The sequence below is a fragment of the Solanum stenotomum genome, chromosome 1 (genome assembly GCF_019186545.1).
Source record: "Solanum stenotomum isolate F172 chromosome 1, ASM1918654v1, whole genome shotgun sequence".
NCBI lineage: Eukaryota > Viridiplantae > Streptophyta > Magnoliopsida > Solanales > Solanaceae > Solanum > Solanum stenotomum.
In genome coordinates, this window is record NC_064282.1 from 68,056,679 (window position 1) to 68,076,057 (window position 19,379).

A 19,379-nucleotide genomic window follows, 5' to 3' on the forward strand; every position below is an offset into this window, starting at 1 on the left:
AATATTATGTAATATATAATTACTTTCACGGTGTTACCAAATAGGAAAGATACGATACTAAAACTTGTTATTTGAGTTATTCTCAATCTTCTTATCTCAATAGATTAACAATTATTAAGTATCATTCAATTATTCAAGAATTATGACGGTCAACAATGTTAACTAAAGATTTTAACACATTATTTGTGTAAGATTTGTTAGGCGAGCCTCGAGCATTGGGCGTGCTTAGGGCGTACAATCGGACGCTTAGGGCGTAAGTCTTAGAGAACTAAGCCCCACACTTGAGTCTTGGGGCGTTTTGTTAGAGCCCAGCCCTAGGGTGAGCCCCGAGGCGAGTCCCAACAGAGTTTTTTTAAACACTGCTTACTACTATTATAATAAAAACATCACTCTATCATGAATAAAAATCAAATTAGTTTCAAATAGCTAAATGAAATGTGATAATTTTGAGACATATGACAATACTATGAAGACCATTGATAAGTGAAAAAGTAAAATTTCGTTATGTATTTTTAAAAGAAATGTTACGTACTAAATAAATACATGCACAATGTTACCAAAGAGTAAAGATACGATACGATACTACAACTTGTTATTTGAGTTACTCTCAATCTTCTTATTTCTATAGGTTAAAGAATTATTAAGTATCATTCACTTATTCAAAACTTACGAGGGTCAACAATGTTAACTAAAGATTTTAACACATAATTTGTGTAAGATCTATTAGACGAGCCCCGAGGGCATTGGGTGTTCTTAGGGCGCACAATCAGGCGCTTAGGGCGTAAGTCTTACAGAACTAAGTTCCACAGTTGAGTTTCAGGGCGTTTTGCTAGAGTCCCGCCCCAGGACGAGCCCCGAGGCGAGTTCCAACAGAGTTTTTAAAAATACTGCTAGCAAATGTGTATCCTTCGTCAATTCGAAAATATTGAGAAATAAGAAATTTTCTTATTTTATTAGGAAAACAAATTTGTCGTTATTCAAATGAAAAATAACGATAGATTACTTTGATCTTTTGTATTAAAATTAATGATGCGTTATAATAATTTTATCATAAAAAGAATACCTATATATAAAAAAAAATTTGAAAAAAATTATTAGGGCTTGTTTGACCAAAATATTGACAAAAAAAAGAAGATAATTTTGAACTAAGATGACATTTTTAGTGACCGTTCAGTTCCAGCGTATATACGGCGTCGTCCTATATACTCTCTTTTTAAAAAAGAGAAGTCCCTTTGGTCATCATCAACCCATTACAGAAGCAGAGCAAAATTTCCAGTTGCAACAAGTACGATATCGACAAGCTTTCTGGCGATGATGCATTTGCGGTTATAGAAGTACAACTGGAAAGGGGAAGCAATATCGACATCAATTCCAAACTTTCTGGCGATGATTGAAGCTGCTCTTTACACCGCCATCCATTCCGACATTGAAGCTACTCTTCAGGTCACTTCAATTTACTTCTTTTTTGTCACAGAAAGCCTAAAATATCCAGATATTTATTTCCTACTCCTATTATTTGAACATTTGAAGGCATTTCCGATTACAGAAAGCAAATACAGCTTCGAAAGAAAAAAATAGAGGGTTTGCTGTGACGATTAGTGCGGAGATTTGAAGAATAAAGGCTAGATTAAATGAGAAGATTTCAAATGTTCAGTAGGTTGTCATGCAATGTAGAGCTAGGGCTATGACATGTCTAGAATATATATAGAAAGAAAACATTATTGAGGTTTTTCTAGTTTGCACATTACTCTACTAATTTTTTTCTGATAAATTTCTGTTTTGGGTTTATTGAACTCCATTGTGGCTCAAGAGGTGGAGAGATTGATAAGCAAGCAGATATTAGTAGAAAGCCGCATATTTGGGTTTTGATAAGCAAGCAGATCCCCTCACTGTTCTACTCAAGTTATAAAGCAATGTACTGTGAACCACAATATGAAATTACATGGAAAATTTCGTTTCTTGAAGTAGAACCTAAGAAGAGCTTGTATAATTCAAATTTTAATCAGCTTGAATGAACTTACACATTTTATTTTAGCTATAAAAAGGTTTATGAGTTATGAGAATATTTGCTATCAAAGGAGGGTTATGAATGCTGATCTGAAAAAGATGATGTGGTTAAGTGTGATTAACCTTAAGAACTTCATATGTTAATCAATTAGTTTGACTTTGTGGTTGACAAAAGCAGAGAGGTACTTCCACTATCATCGCAACTTGGATTCAAAGCAAAAATTGGAGATAGTTGTACTTCATCTTCAAGGTAAGGCTGAGGCCTGATATTTTTCCTTTCAATTAAGTAGAGGCACTGTTTGATGACTGGAATTTTTGGATGAAGTAAAAGGTTTGATGGAGCTAGTAATAGCAAGCTTAATCTTATTAGAGAATTCAAGAAAATAGAGCAAATAGGAACTGTGAATGACTACTTGGAGAAATTTGAAGAGCTCAAGACTTGGGTTTTGATCAGAATTCCTACATTACCTGGAATTCTTTGTGGAAGGGCCGCAAGAAGAAATTAGGCATATAGTAAAAATGCTAAATCCTTATTCCCTTGGTCAAGCTGTTGACAAGGCTAGGCTTAAGGAGAGGCTATTAAATGCCCAGATGAAGAAAGATAGGTCGACATGGAGCAAGAAGTACGACAAGTATGATATCGACAAACAAAAAGATTCCAAACATTCTGGCGATGGTGGTTTTGCTTGCCTTTACACCGCCATCAATTCCAACATCTCCCATTGCAGGCAAACACACAAAGGCTAGATTGATTGAGGAGGTTCCCAAAATGCAAAGATTGGCTCTGAAGAAGGTGTGTTCACTTTGTTTTCAGTTGATTTACTTTTCTTCTGAATATATAGAAAAAAAACATTATTGAGGTCTGTCTAGTTTGCAGTCTAGGATATATAGAAAGAAAACAGTATTGAGGGTTGTCTAGTTTAGTCTAGGATATATAGAAAGAAAGCATTATTGAGGTTTGCCTAGGATATATAGAAAGAGAACATTTCTGCTTTGGTTTATTGGACTCAATTATGACTCAAGAGGTGGGGAGATTGATAAGCAAGCAGCTAGTAATAGAAAGAGGTGTATCATTGCCCAATTGGCTTGGGTATATTTGGGGGACTTGCTGGTTGGGTTTTGAGACTTTAGAAACACAGCATCCCCTCTATATAATAAGTTCATGCACTGATAATTTTTATCAGCCTACATTATGTTCATATTATCTTGGGGTATAAGGGGTCTTAGTTGTTTTCTTTTCAAGCATGAAACAACGTACTGTGTACCACAAGATGAAATTACACGAAAAAGTTGTTTTCTTGAGGTAGAACCTAGGAAGAGTTTGTATAATTCAAATTTTAATCAGCTACAATTAACTTAAACATTTTTTTTAGCTATAAACCGGGGTTTGTGAGTTATGAGTATATTTTGCTATCAGAGGAGGGTCATGAACGCTGATGTGAAAAAAGATGATGTGGTTAAGTATGATTAACCTTAGAACTTCATATGTTAGTCAATTAGTTTGACTTTGTGTTGGGATTTTGTTGTCATTTATAATTTTATTTTAGCTATGAAGAGGGGTTTATGAACTTCATATGTTAGTCAATATCTAGAAAGAGGTCAATGGTGGAATACACGTGAAGGAAGCTGAAGTCAGTAGAGGCACGTGTGTGTCACATGGAGGCATACATCAAACAGTTCATAATCGAGCACAACTAGCGTGATCAACGATCCTAGTTAGCTTAGCGGTTGATGGAATCTGTTATAACATATATTAGCTGGAGCTAGGGAACCTAACAAATTACTACCAAAATATTATTCTCTCTTCTCTCTTCCCTTCTTTTTCCTCATTTCTTCTTCTCTAAACCTGCAGGTAACTGCCATGGATGAGCTGTTCTAAGCTTCCTCCATTAGAGATAGTTCATTTTGATTACTAGAAATAGCATCTTGTAATCATTCCAGGCCCCAAGGAGGCGGGCCTCGCTTTTGCGAGCTCCTGGCCACAAAAGTGAGCCTTGCTTCAGCGTGCCGAAGCCGCAAATATAGGGTCTAGGATTAGGATTAAAATGACCTAGTTCACATATTAGATGCATAGGAAAAGACCCATATAACCTTGAAAAAAATAATTGACGAGCTTTATTTTTTTTTCTAAGTCAATCTTCACTCACGGGTCTACCGTCTGTGGACCCTTCTACCGGCCATGAATCTATCTGTGAATCATTGCCTTAGAATATTTTTTACAAGACTTGGTTTCAAGGATGGGTTCACTGACCGTGGATTCTTCCACCGTCCTTGAACCCTTTCTTAGACCCTTGCCTTGGAATATTTTTCACGAGGCTTGGGTTCAAGGATGGGTTCACTGACCGTGGACTCTTCCACCGTTCTTGAACCCTTCCTTAGATCCTTGCCTTTGAATATTTTTTTCACAACGCTTGGGTTCAAGGATGGGTTCACTAACCGTGGACTCTTCCACCGTCGCTGAACCCTTCCTTAGACCCTTGCCTTAGAATATTTTTGACAAGGATGGGTTCAGTGACGGTGGACTTTTCCACCATCCTTGAACCCTTCCTTAAACCCTTGCCTTAGAATATTTTTCACAAGGATGGGTTCAGTGACCGTGGACTCTTCCACCGTCCTTGAACCCTTCCTTAGATCCTTGCCTTTGAATATTTTTTCACAAGGCTTGGGTTCAAGGATGGGTTCACTAATCGTGGACTCTTCCACCGTCCTTGAACCCTTCCTTAGACCCTTGCCTTAGAATATTTTTCACAAAGATGGGTTCAGTGACCGTGGACTCCTCCACCATCCTTGAACCCTTCCTTAGACCCTTGCCTTAGAATATTTTTTCACAAGGCTTGGGTTCACGGATGGGTTCACTGATCGTGGACTCTTCTAGCGTCCTTGAACCCTTCCTTAGACCCTTGCCTTAGAATATTTTTTTAGAAGGCTTGGGTTCAAGGATGGGTTAACTGACCGTGGACTCTTCCATCGGCCTTAAACCTTTTCTTAGACCATTGCCTTAGAATATTTTTTCAGAAGGCTTGGGTTCAAGGATGAGTTCACTGACCGTGGGCTCTTCCACCGTCCTTGAATCCTTCCTTAGACTTTTCCACCGTTCTTGAACCCTTCCTTACAAGTCTTTAATTTTTTTTTGAAGTGTTACATATTGAGAATTGCCTTATTCTTTTCTTGTCACCTAAACTTTGTGTACCCATCTTACCCCTAAAAGGACAAGTTTTATATATTTCACATACAAAAATCAACGATTTTACAGTTGTATTTGTTGTAGCTTTTAGATGTACTACGGTATCCTGTCTACTATTATGTAATTTTCATGTTTGAGTTGGTTTTCATCTTTTATTAGGCAGAAAATTTCCCGCCGTTCAATCAATACAATGATAAGAGGCAATACAACACGTAATAATATGCAAAATAATGCAATGGCCAATGATCGTACTAGTATACATTCCCTCCAAAGAACTTTGTTGTGAGGTGGGACCCTCGGGGGACTCGCGAGGTTCACATATCTTGGCCAAAATATTTTGGCAAACATCAACGACTTTCTCAATATAAACATGCTTGAACTTGAACCATTCAAAAATCAATGTTTTCTTTTCCAAGAAAGTCTTTTTCATAGTATCATTTTTGTGATCCATGAAAATGAATGAGTACACATGATAACAATAAATAAATCAAATTTTTAAATAGCAACAAGATATAAATTTACTTTATAACTGTGCCCCTAGGCCATAATTCATCATTTTAATAAGATTTCTTTCCATACGATGCCCATTTTGGTCTAATAACTCCTCTTTTGAGATTAATATATGGAACTCAATACAACTAAACATTGATACAATTTCCAAGTCTCAAGCCATTTATCGGCTAAAACTTTCTTTTCGAGTATTACAACATCAAATGGTCTCATTTAGTACTTTAACTCAATAGTTTGCCCAACTCATAAGTCATAACATGTTTTATACAATAACTTACTACCCAATCTAAGTCATAGAACACTAAATTATGACCTAACTCGAAGGTTTTCAAGTATTACAACATCAAATGGTCTCATTTAGTACTTCAACTCAATAATTTGCGCAACTCATAACATGTTTTATACAATAACTTACTACCTAAGCTTAATCTTAGAACAATAAGTTAAGACCTAACTCGAAGGTCGAGCAAATGCACCATGAAACTCGCAACATCATATTTTATTGAATTTTGCAGTAAACTACTCAAATATTATTATCCACTAATGAGATTTTAAGAACAAGAATCAAGATATTGAATTACAATTAATGACTAATATTTTATTGAAAGAATCTTACCGAAGTTATATAATAAAATATTGACTTTTTTCATATAGAATTATAAACGGTAAATGCATACAAAATGACTAGTTGCTTAATAAAAATCAAATGTTTGAGAGCATTTGACGTTTTAGTGGCCTAATTGGGCTTGGGAAATCATAATCTCTATCATACCAAACTATCAAATGAGTCAAGAGAATTAAATTATCACAATAACTATTTTTCTAAAATTTAGTAATGAAAATCGCCAAAATGATTTGTCCACTGTATTTGAACCAATTAAATTCGGTGTCTTGCTCCCACACTAAAAAGAGATGTCCTACTTGCCAAGGTAAGGACCATGAACTTCTAGCTTAGGTGGATCCACTAGCTATGTCTTTCTAAGACAATTCTACTGGGGGACGTAGTTAGGGACAAGAAGATTGCTACTAGAAACTCGGCCTCTACTAACGAGAGAGCCTCCATCTCAATGTCCTCTCAGTGCTAAGTAAAAATCCCAACGGATTAGTCATATTCGTAAACATATCATCAGGAAAAGCACAATCAAATCACTAATCCAAGCTTAAGTCATTATAGAGTAGCTCCTTAAATCATGATCCATACATGTTTGAGAAAACCTTTCACCAATCATGATTTCTTAATATGTGAGAAAACATTTCACAAATCATGCATATGTGAGAAAACCTTTCACAATTTCATTGATGCTTATCTTAAAAGCAACCTTAGTTCATAAAACATTCTTTTCATAAATCATACATAACTTTCATAAATCATCATTCACCAAGTTCATAGTTTTCTTCAAAAACTCATATCTTCATAAATTCATAGTAAAAAAATCATGAATAATGCATGGATCTATATGAAATCAATTGGAAAACGTGTAATTGAATCAAATCATTCATAATAATTTTAAAATCAAACAATTGAATAATAACCAAATAGGACCCATGGAGAATTGAATGAAATCCTAATCAAACTTGATGAAATTGACTTACAAACTTGGAAATCTTTTGGGACCGAATGGATGAATTAAATACATTGGTGAATTACCACATACCTTGATGATCAAAGCCCAAAAGCAATAGAGGAAAAAGGAGACTTGAAGTTTGAACTCTAGATTTCTTCTTTGAACTTGAGAGAGGATTGGAGAGGATGAACTTGGATGTGATTTGGAAATTTGAGAGAATGAGAGAGTGTTGGTAGAATTAGGAATAGAAAGGTTGTTATAGGACTTAGATTTAGGGTAAAAAAGGCATAGTATAGGTATTAAATGCATAGGAAAAGACCCAAATATACTTAAGAAATAACTGTCGGATTGATCTATGGTTTGTACCTACATCTGTAGAATTTTCTACGTCCCGTACTGGTCAACCGTAGAACCAACTTCAGAAACCCAAAATTCATCCTACTTCCCATGAGACATTTCTACGAGTAATCGACCTTTCTACGGTCCGTAGACCCCATCGGTTTTGACAAATAACCGACACAAACCGTCCTGTGAACACCCCCAGGCACAGGATTTAGGAGCAGCAAAGTGCAGTTGAGGGTCTCCACAATTTTGTCTCTTTGTACAATTTCTGGTAGTAATCCAGAAGACCTTCCTTGATCAACCCCTTGTCATCAGTTATGCTCTCCCCTATTTTCAATTTATCGATGGTGTTGCCTATTTTGTCTGAGTTAGCCATTCTCTGAAAGAATTTTGTGTTCTTATCACCCTCATTCAACCATAGGCATCTTGATTTACTCTCCAGCATACTTCTTCTGCAATTGCTATCTGCTTCAATTCTAAATTTAGGCTCAGTGGCTTCAGTTTCTGATCATGGTGTGAGTTCTATGTTCTGCAATCTGCTCTAAGTTTCTCTAGCTCTACTAAACCCTTGCTCCTTTGAGTTCCAATTTTGCCAAAATCCTCTCAATTCCATCTAGTAATGTCCTTCAGGTTCCTTAGCTTTCGTGTGAACATAAAATCCGGTGTGCCCATAGCTGTATAAGAGTTCCACCAATATTTCAGCATATCTATGAAACTATCAGATTGTAACTACATGTTCTCGAATTTAAAATATGAGGGTGATGCTACCCGATCCCCACTTTCCAGAATAATTGGTCTATGATCTGAGAACACCATGGACATGGTATGTGGCTTAATGGCTTTGAACTTTTCACTCCATTCAGGAGAGATTAAAAATCTGTCAATTTTTTACGCTTGGGAAAGCTCCTCCACTCTTAACCAAGTCTGCTGTCCTCCTAGAAGTAGGGAGTCAATCAACTCCAAATCTAGGATCATGTTTGAGAAGTGTTGGAAAAATAATTCTAGTATCTCAAAAAGAAATATTCATATTATTATCTATATTAATTATATTGAATGAGTGTTAATATCTTTCTAATTATCTTATAAATCAATATTCTCTTTAGTCAAAATATAGCCGTTACCAACATCAATTTCTTGAAATGAATTGCTTTCAACTCATTATGTCTTTAATGTCTTTAAGGCTTTGTTCTTTCAATTGTTGGCAATAGTTGATAGAGGATTATAGATAGTTATTGTTTCCTATATAAATATACTTATATACTAATGGTGAGTACAGAGAAGAAAGAGGGCAGTTCTTCTTTTTATATTCTTTTGTTGGGTTTATATTATTGAATCTTTGTTAGTTTCTGGCTCCTAGTTTTATACTAGAAGAGCTTGTTGAATCCTGGGGATACACCTTACCGGGTGAAATATCCTTAAGGATAATGTCTTTGACACGCCTCAAGCTTTGAAGAATTCCTTGCAAAAGTTCATGGTGAAGTATAATCTTTGGTGAATTCAATACAAGCATTGGAGAAGAAGGTATTTTCCGTAAGGTTTCCAATAATCTTAAGGATATCTCTTTTCACTTTATTCTTATGGAGAATACTAATTATAAAGAAGACCATTTTGACGGAGAGGCATATAACAAAATAGTCGATGGTGAAAATGTGATAATGAGTTTAACAATTAGGTTAACTTTTTAAGCCTTGGATTTAAGGGAGAGGAGGGAAATCAAAGTGCCTCTATGTAATGAACCACTCAATCTGGTAGAAATTCTTATGGATATTGTTAATGTTGACACACTACCAACTGGCACACTAAAAAATTACAATGAAGTAATTCAAGTGAGATGCAGCTCTGTAACCTGCGTTTGGTGTCAAAGGTAAGTTGTTTTTATTGAGATTTTTCGAAGGCTCAATAAAATAGGTATGTAATAATATTATATGTCTATATTTTGGTGATTTTATGTGTGGAAAATTAAGCTAACATGCCCCTTAACATAGAAGAAGATTCGGAGAAATGAGAATCCCGCTAAGTAAAAATACATTTGACTAAGCGGATGATATAAATTGTCATGGCCATTTCTCTAGTGAATCTTATGACTAGATATGTGAAAGTGAGAGATTTGGTGTTAGACTTTGGTGTTTTTGAAGCATATTTGTGCTAACTAAAATTATTGTGTCCTACACCCAAATTGGAGAAGATGAAAATATTATATATGTTGGTGATTCTAGAACTACTTGAAGTGCTTAGAATGAAAAATTCTTCTTAAATATTCACATCTATATATTGACATTATTTGAGGTGGTATATGATTTTAATATTTGTGCTAGATTGGTACTTGGGATTTTATAAGGAAAAGTTGATTATTGTGTGAAAAAATTTAATGAATGGCTTATTTGAATTTAATTTTATGTTAACAAACGTTATTGTGGCAATGAGTATCATAATCATGATTTGTTTTGTACTTAATATTTGTATACATAATTGCTGACTGTAATAACTTTTTAAATTATTTTATTATATAGATGCTCCTGATTTCTAGTTCATGTTATAGTACTCAAAATAAGGTTATTATTCTAGATTTTGACGTTATCAAAGATGGAATATTTTAGTAATATTATTGTTCTCTAAGCCTTTACTGTCAATACATAGAGTTGTTCTATGTGATGTCTTTTGATTATAATTTGAGAAATATGTTTTTATTATTGAAAAGGTGATTCATGCCACAATAAGTGGTACTGGAGGTAGATAAAAGTGTTTTTTTATTCGTACAAAATTGAAATCTTTATAAACTGTGAAAAAGTTATCCCTCTATCCCTCTATTATGAAATATTTGAAAGTGTAGGGTATCTTGCTAAGGTTGTGCTATATGATCCTAAATTTTTTGTTGCATGCTACTAAACATTGCTTATACAAATTTGTGATAAATAATTGTGATGTTATTGAATGCACTTTTATAAAGATTTCTATTCATTTAACATTTTTAACATTTTAGCTTATCAGGTAAGTGAAAATATACTTGATCTCTTTTTCAAACACCGTATAATTGTAAAAAATAATAAAAAAACCCAATGAACCAACTAAAGCCGAAACCGAAAAACCCGACGTTATGTGGTTTGATTTGATTTTTAGATTTAATAAAACGACATAATTGATTTAGGTTTTTTTTAATGAAAAAACAAACCGACCTATGTACCCTCCTAATTATTGGCCTAGTATGTGATCAGATATAGTTAGATGGGTATCTGAATGTGATTTATTCCAGGGGGTTAAGAATGAAAATGTACATTATCATAGGTTGTTACAGCCCCTACCAATCCCTAGAGCTCCTCGGCAGGACATTGCCATGGATTTCATTGAAGGATTGCCTTCTTCAAGGCACAAAAACACTACTTTTGTGGTGGTGGATAGGTTAACTAAGTATGAGCAGTTTTCGAGCTTGAAGCATCGATATAAGACCCAAGATGTTGCAGAAGTCTTCCTAAATGAAGTCCACATACTGCATGGGTTGCCAAAGATCATAGTCTCAGATAGAGACTCTATTTTCAGAAATCTCTCTCTATTTTCACAAGTCAGTTATGGCTGCATTTGTTCAAATCCCTGGGCACTAAGCTACAATTGTCTTCATCTTATCACCCTCAACCGGATGGCCGGCCAGACCGAGAGATTGAATAGATGCCTAGAAACCTACTTGAGAGCCATGAATTTTTCAAATCCCAAATAGTCGTTCAAATGGTTTTACCTTTGGTCGAGTGGTGGTATAACACCAATCACCATAGCTCCCTAAAATCTACTCCTTTCGAAGCATTATGGGCTTATCCCTCCCTAGATACCATTGGGTTCCCTACCCCATTCTTCTCACACTCCACGGGGTCATAGCTTGGCTCAGAGGCAAACGATGCTCCAGAACCTTAGGAAGGACCTCCATCAGGCACATGCTCTTATGAAGTTCTTTGCCAACTGGCATCATAAAATAGAGAATTGAAGGAGGGGCTCTAGTCTGTTTGAAGCTACAGCCCTACCGGCAGACATCAATTGTGGTTCGCAAGAATTTAAAGCTTAGTGCTAAATATTATGGACCTTACAGAGTTATCAAACGTATCGGGTCAGTAGCTTACCAGCTTGAGTTTCCACAAGGGTCACAGATCCACCCGATATTCCATGTTCTTCAGCTCAAGAAGCGGATTGGCTCAACTATCATAGCTCACCAGCAACCTCCTACTTGTGATAATGATGGTCGCGTCTTGGTTTAACTGGTAGACATGCTTCAACTACGTATGGTGCGTGTAAAATTGTAAATAATACGGTGACTGTTAAACTCTTGGTGCAATGGTCTAACTTGAGCCTGGATGAAGCTACATGGGAGGATTGGGGCAACCTAAAAAGTCAATTTCCAAACATCATGGCTCAATAACGACCTGGAGGACAAGGTCAATTTTGACGGAGGGTAGTGTAACAAATATAAGGTAAGGAAGGGAATTAGGGATTTGAACAGTGAAATTGGGGAAGTAGATTATAAGAAAAGGAAAGTAGCAAGAGAAATATGAGGTCAGTGGTAGAATACACATGGAAGAAACATAAGTTAGTAGAGGTACACGCGAGTCACATGGAGGAATACATCAATTGGTTCATAATTGAGCACAACTGGCGTGATCAACGGTCCTAGTTAGCCTAGCGGTTAATGGAATCTGTTATAACAGATATCAGCTGGAGCGAGGGAACCTAACGAATTACTGGCACCAAATTATTCTCTCTTCTCTCCTTATTCTCTTCTCTCTTCCCTTCTTCTTCCTCGTTACTCCTTCTCTAAACCTCTAGGTAACTGCCACGGATAAGGTGTTCTAAGCTTCCACCATTAGAGATAGTGCGTTTCGATTACGAGAACTCTAGAAGTAGCATCTTGTAATCATTCCAGTTATCAATAAAAATCCCAATTTCTTTCAATTTGCCGGTTGTGCGATTTCAATTCTTGTTATTTCAGTTTATTCATAACATAAGTTCATTAAAATAGTTAGGATCAATTAAAAATCTAAAGAAGAGGTGAATCAGAGAGGAGACCGAGAACTAGGGAAAGAAGTTAGAAGATGGAGAGAGTTTGTAGAGGAGAGAGATGAGATAATTTCCAAAATTCTATTTTCCCGCTTGAACTGTTAGAGAAAGAAGACAAAGCAGAAGAAGGAAGAGGAGAGCTTAGAGAAGAACCTTATTGTTCATTCATCAAGTGTGCTTCATAATACGATATACAGTGATATATATAGCTTACAATGAAATAGCTGATATGAATCATAGCTAACTTCTTGAATGGAAGTTATAACTAATTACTTAACTACTATTTGAACGCACTGACCAACTAGTGATTGTACAGATTTATCCCTCTAGTTTATATTACTTCCTTCAACACTCCCCCTCAAGCTAGAAAGTGAGAAAATGTTACAAGTTCTTAGCTTGGAGTTGAGATACAAGTGTTGTACTGTATTGAGTCCTTTGGTGAGCAAAACAGCAGGTTCGTCTTTTGTTGAATTGTATCTTGTTGCCACCAGTCTTTTGTCTATGTTTTCTATTATAAAATGGCAATCTATCTTAATGTGTTTGGTTTTTTCATAGTAGACTGGATTAGCTACGATATGTATTGCAGCTTTGCTATCTGTGTATATATCCACAGGAAGTTTCATGTTCACTCCCAGCTCCTTTAGTAATCATATAAGCCATATTAATTCTGAAACTATGGCAGCCATGCTCTTGTATTCTGCTTATGCAAAACTTCTTGAGATTGTAGTTTGCTTCTTGGATTTCCACCAAAGATTCTCCAAACTTAACTATGTAGCCTGTTACTGACTTTCTAGTGTGTGGTGATGAAGCTCAGTCTGAATCACTGTAAGTTGTTAGTGTAGTGCTCTTCTTGCTAGACATTAGAATGCCTAGATCAGCTTGATTCTTTACATATCTCACAATTCTGAGTGCAACATCCATTTGAGATTTCGTAGGTTGTTGAAGAAACTGTCTTAGAGTATTCACCCCAAATGCTATATCAGGTCTTGTCACAGTTAAATACAACAGTTTCCCTATCAGTCTTTGATATGCTCCTTGGTCACTAATGGATCATTTGGGTTAGACTTCTCTGAGTTCCCTGTTCTGATGTAATCATCATATTGCTTGGTGGTTAACTTGGCATTTGTGTCTAGTGGTGTTGGAGCTGGTTTAGCACTGCCAAGTTCCCTGTTCTGATGTAATCATGAAAGGTGTGGACTAACTCATTGCATGTGCTTGCCGTTTGACCCAATAAATCTGGGTCATAACAGTATGACTTAGGTATAGACGCTAGGGTTATTTTTCTTCATCTTTGTTTAAATTTTAATTCAAGTAGCTGAATTCTAAAAATATTCAAATAGTCCAGTTTCAGTAATTTTGTTTCCTATTAAAGTAGTTGAACTTTAATTCTATCCAAATAGTCTATTCTCAGTGGATTTTTAAAAAGTAAAGTAGCTAAATTTGAATTCTTTGCTCTTAAAGATTGTAAATGGGCACAAGATCAAAACAGACAAACTTGGAAGTTGGATCTATGGACAAAAAGCTAGCGATAATGACAAGACCAATGTTCAATGTCTTTTTTGTAACAAAATCACAAAAGGGGGAGTTATCATCACACACATCATCTCATTGGCGATAATCCATACTTACCGCTTATCAAAGTTGCCCAGCTCATGTGAAAGAAGAATTTCTTAAGTTTATGTTTTAGTATTGATTTTGCTTGTACTATGGAGGATTTTCTGCTATCTACTTATTATTATTTAAATTGAACATTTGCTTATATATATCATCATTGTGGAAGATTTATTTTGGTCTTTTCTTTACAAATTTCGCCTCACTTGGGTGAAGTGAAGCGAGCGCTTCGCTTCACGTGTTAAGCGAAGCAGGACCTAGTTGCTTTTTCAGCTTCATGCTCCCCTGAACACTATTTGAGAGAAAATTCAGCTTGATTATTCCCTCAAGCCATTGGGTTCAAATAGCTAAGTGTTCATATCTAAGAAAGGAAAGATAATCAATATACATAATTGCAGGAGTAAATCAAGCTATTATATTTACAAGGTACTAGAACGTTCTAGGATATCTACGAGATTCTAACAATATCAAGCACCCAGATTGTAAAAGGATCACTGTAGTTAATGCTACGAGAAGCGTGATAATTTGTATATCTCAATTTTTCATGAATGTATGTTGTTGAAATCAATATGAGCAGGTCATTGAGCTCATTAGGGATGATAATATTTGACCTCAAGTCATCGTCCACTCTATGGTGATGGCAGCAAGCCTTCTCTATTTAGTATGACAAAAAAGCTATAGAAGTATAATGCTACTTTGAAGCTTAGTCTGTGCAGCTGGTTCTTTTCACTGCCTCTCGTACACTCCTTTCTCCGTTATTATATTATTAGGAATTCTTTAAGACTGTTTTTCTCCAGTGTTTGCCCATGCTTTACAAGAAATAACCTAATTTCACTGGGTTTGTTTTGTCAACTAACAATACTTCCTCTTGCAGGTTAAGGGGCTTTCAAGTGAAGAATTTGTTGTACGTAATGATTTAGTATTTTCACTTCCCGATAGGATAAATGCAATTTCAGATGGTGCAGCAGCTGCACCCAAACAATCTGGTGGATGGGGAGGTTCAGGTTCTTGTGCAGAAATTAAATTTGATTCAGGTTGTTATAAAGTTGCATCCGTTCCAACAGCTTTTCCGCTCCAGGCTAATCATATATCCGCTTCAATGTTATACAATTCCTTTACAATGACGATATGTTTATCATTTCTTTCAATATTTGGAAAGGATACAAATGGACATTTTTAAGATGAGTACTTTCGACAAACTGAAGAATCAAGTCAATTCTGACAAGAATATGAAATGCGCAAAATGAAACATGCATGCATTTCTTTTGAAGTATTTAATAATCATGGACTTGTTCATGATTCATCGGAAGTTTTTTGCCTTTTGTTACATGTTATTGCTAGCTGGTTGGTTCCTAAATACCGATGTATGGTTTTGTATCGACCTCTCATAAGACCAAGGTTTGGAGGTCATATCAGAATGTCGGGATACTTTGAAAAACATGGCCAGTGAGATGAATGAGGTCTTGTTATTATTATTTTTTTGCGTGTTGTCTGTTTTGCTCCTTCTATATTAAGGATATTAATGATGATCCAATCTATGCAGGAGGTGGATAGGAAAGTCCCTCTGATGGATGAGACTGAGTCTAAGGTGAGAAAATCTTATTGTAATTAGTTAGTCAATTTAATGGAAAGAGTTCAAAACTTGTGCTACTTTGCTTTAATTTGTGGACAGATCGACAACGCTACATCTGACCTTAAGAATGCACGGATGTTAGGCTTAAGGACACGGTTAACTAGGTAAACTGACCATTCACTATAATATTTCATTCTTTGTAAGCTTAGTCATTCTGCAGGATAGTACTTCTATCGTTAAATGTACCAGATTTAACGAGTCTTATCCGTTTTCAGCTGAGATCAAGTCGAAACTTCTGTATTGACATCATTTTGTTGTGCGTAATTCTTAGAATCGCAGCCTATTTGTATAAGTAAGTTCTCATTCTGACAATCTGTTAAAACCCAATGGTTTATCCCATTCTGGTTACGTTTAAGGATATTCAATTATTATATCCACGAATAGAATTATGCCAAAAATGTGAGGCATTGGTCAAGCAACCAAGACATTTTAATTTTGAGGGTTGCATGTCACAATTTTATTTTGTATTTGATACAGTGAACTCTAACTCTCTAAGAATCAATCTGATTGCTTACTGTTGAATGTTATACAATTGCAGAGTATTGATGAAGTAAATTCTTATCGCGGGCATACTCACTGTCCTATTTGAAGGTATTTGGTTGACTCTAGTTGTATATTCATTTTTGTGCTTGTGTATTCACCTTGATGAATTCTCTTTCTTCTGAATTCTATTGTCGAGGCATCATGTATGTTTTTGGATACTATCTATTGTATTTCTTCCTGTATTGTGTCACGACCAAAGGTACCCTAGGCATAACATGGCGTATAGGACCCCAAGACGCATACAAGCCACTTTGAATTCGTAACATAAGAAATAGAATTAAAAGAGATAAAGAGGTACATTTCAAGTCCAAAAGTTTTATAGAAGTAAAGTGGAAGTCTAAACACTTGTCTCATTAGCCATCTAGTACATAAGAATGAAATTTGGGCCTAGCCCATACATCATGTCCAAAACTGAAAGAAAGAAGGAAAAACTGAAAACAATGAAAATCCGTCCTCAAAGCATGAGGAGGAACCAAAGCTCGAAATCTCTCAAATCAACCCCTAGCCACGAAACTGGGAACCCTGACTATCGGACCCTACATTTGGGGAAACGTAGGCAAGAGTATGCATTAGTACAAAATATGTACCAAGTATGATAGCCATGCATATAACATTTGATAACATGCTTAAAATGGGGACATTTCATGACATGCAATGACCAAGCTAAAACATGATATAAAAATGGTTAGAAAACATGAGTCATAAAACATGGTCAATGCAAGCTAACATCTTTAAAGTTCTTTGAACATATGTGAGATAGTTCTTGAAGTAACCTTAGTTCATTATTATTGTGGGAGATTTACCTTTAACCGACATATAAGACCATGTGAGCTATNTGACCAAGCTAAAACATGATATAAAAATGGTTAGAAAACATGAGTCATAAAACATGGTCAATGCAAGCTAACATCTTTAAAGTTCTTTGAACATATGTGAGATAGTTCTTGAAGTAACTTTAGTTCATTATTATTGTGGGAGATTTACCTTTAACCGACATATAAGACCATGTGAGCTATCAACACGGAATCCCGTGTCTACCCCACACCAAAAAGGGGTGTCCTACTTGCCAAGGTAAGACCATGAACTTCTAGCTTATGGGGATCAACTAGCTAATGTCTATCTAAGACAATCATCTTATGAGGGCACATAGGTATGGTATAAAGAGATTGCTTCTAGAAACCCGGTCTCTACTAATGGGAGAACTCCCATCTCAATATCCTCTCGGTGCTAAGCGTAAATCCCACGAAATAGTCATTTTCTTAACTAGTTCTTATTATCCATGGAAGGGCAAGTCACCTTGCCAATCCAAGTTAAGTTATATGTCATCCATGGAAAGGTACAATTAAGTAACCAATCCAAGCTAGGTTTCATTAGAATAGCTCCTCATCTTTGATTCATTTTAGGTGAGAAGACCTTTCAGCCTTAGAATCCTTTATGTGAGAAATCCTTCCACATTCATGCATTTGGTAGTTATGTGAGCAATCCTTTCACAACAATTAGCCACAAGAATACATATATGTTTTTACTCTCAAAGCAATCTACATCATATTTCATCAATTCCATAAGAACATGCATAGTTCACCTTTCAAAGTTCAAGACCCACTTTCAATAATCAATATTTATAAAACATGGGTTAAGCATGAGTTCATGAGGATTCACCTTAAAATCATGAGATTATATCAATTCATGCATAAAATTTAATAAATCAGTCAAATAAATCAACATTTAAAAGAACCTATAACATAGAGGAAAAACCCTAACTAAATTGGGGATTTCAAACTTTATAAATTGGAGAATTTAGGAACTCTATGGAGGAAAGGACTCCATCGATGAAGACTATCATACCTTTAAGTTCAATGCCCACAATTAATGGTGCATTTGGAAACTTTATCTTGAAATCCTAGTTTTTTTCTTCAAGCTTTTCGAGGGAGAAATTTTTGGGGAAGAACTTGAAGGGATTTGGGGAAATTTAAAAAGTAATTGAGAATGGTTAAATTTTTGGCTTAAAAGATTTATATAGGATCTAGGATTAGGATTAAAATAACCTAGTTTAGGTATTAGATATATAGGAAAAGACCCATATAACCTTAAAAAAATATAACTGACGAGCTTTATTTTTTTTCTAAGTCAATGTCCACGGACGGGTCTACCGTCCATGGACCCTTCTACCGACCGTGAACCCTTCCTTAGACCCTTGCCTTAGAATATTTTTAACAAGACTTGGGTTCAAGGATGGGTTCACTGTCCGTGGACTCTTCCACCGTCCTTGAACCCTTCCTTTGACCCTTGCCTTATAATATTTTTCACAAGGATGGGTTCACTGACCGTGGACTCTTCCACCGTCCTTGAACCCTTCCTTAGATCCTTGCCTTAGAATATATTTTCACAAGGCTTGCGTTAAAGGATGGGTTCACTGACCGTGTACTCTTCCACCGTTCTTGAACTCTTCCTTAGACCCTTGTCTTAGAATATTTTTCCCAAGGTTTGAGTTCAAGGAGGAATTCATTGTCCGTGGACTCTTCCACCGTCCTTGAACCATTCCTTAGACCCTTGTCTTAGAATATTTTTTCTCAAGGATGGGTTCATTGACCGTGGACTCTTCCACCGTCCTTGAACCCTTCCTTAGACCCTTACCTTAAAATATTTTTCACAAGGATTGGGTTCAAGGATGGGTTCACTGACCATGGACTCTTCCACCGTCCTTGAACCCTTCCTTAGACCATTGCCTTAGAATATTTTTCACAAGGCTTGGTTCATGAATGGGTTCCCTCACCATGGACTCTTCCACCGTCCTTGAACCCTTCCATCGTTCTTGAACCCATTCATACAAGTCTTTTTTTTTGTGGTGTTACAATATCTCCCCATTAGGCACATTCGTCTTCGAATGGGACTCGAGACATCATAATGAGGGTAGGGAGAAGATCTAACAGCCCAACATGAATGCAATCAC

At 36.0% G+C, this 19,379-nt stretch overlaps 1 pseudogene; it reads left to right on the forward strand.

The window, feature by feature from the left end:
• The first annotated feature begins 1,269 nt into the window (after positions 1 to 1,269).
• LOC125871848 (syntaxin-71-like) lies at positions 1,270 to 16,182 on the forward strand (annotated as a pseudogene).
• Positions 16,183 to 19,379: the final 3,197 nt, after the last annotated feature.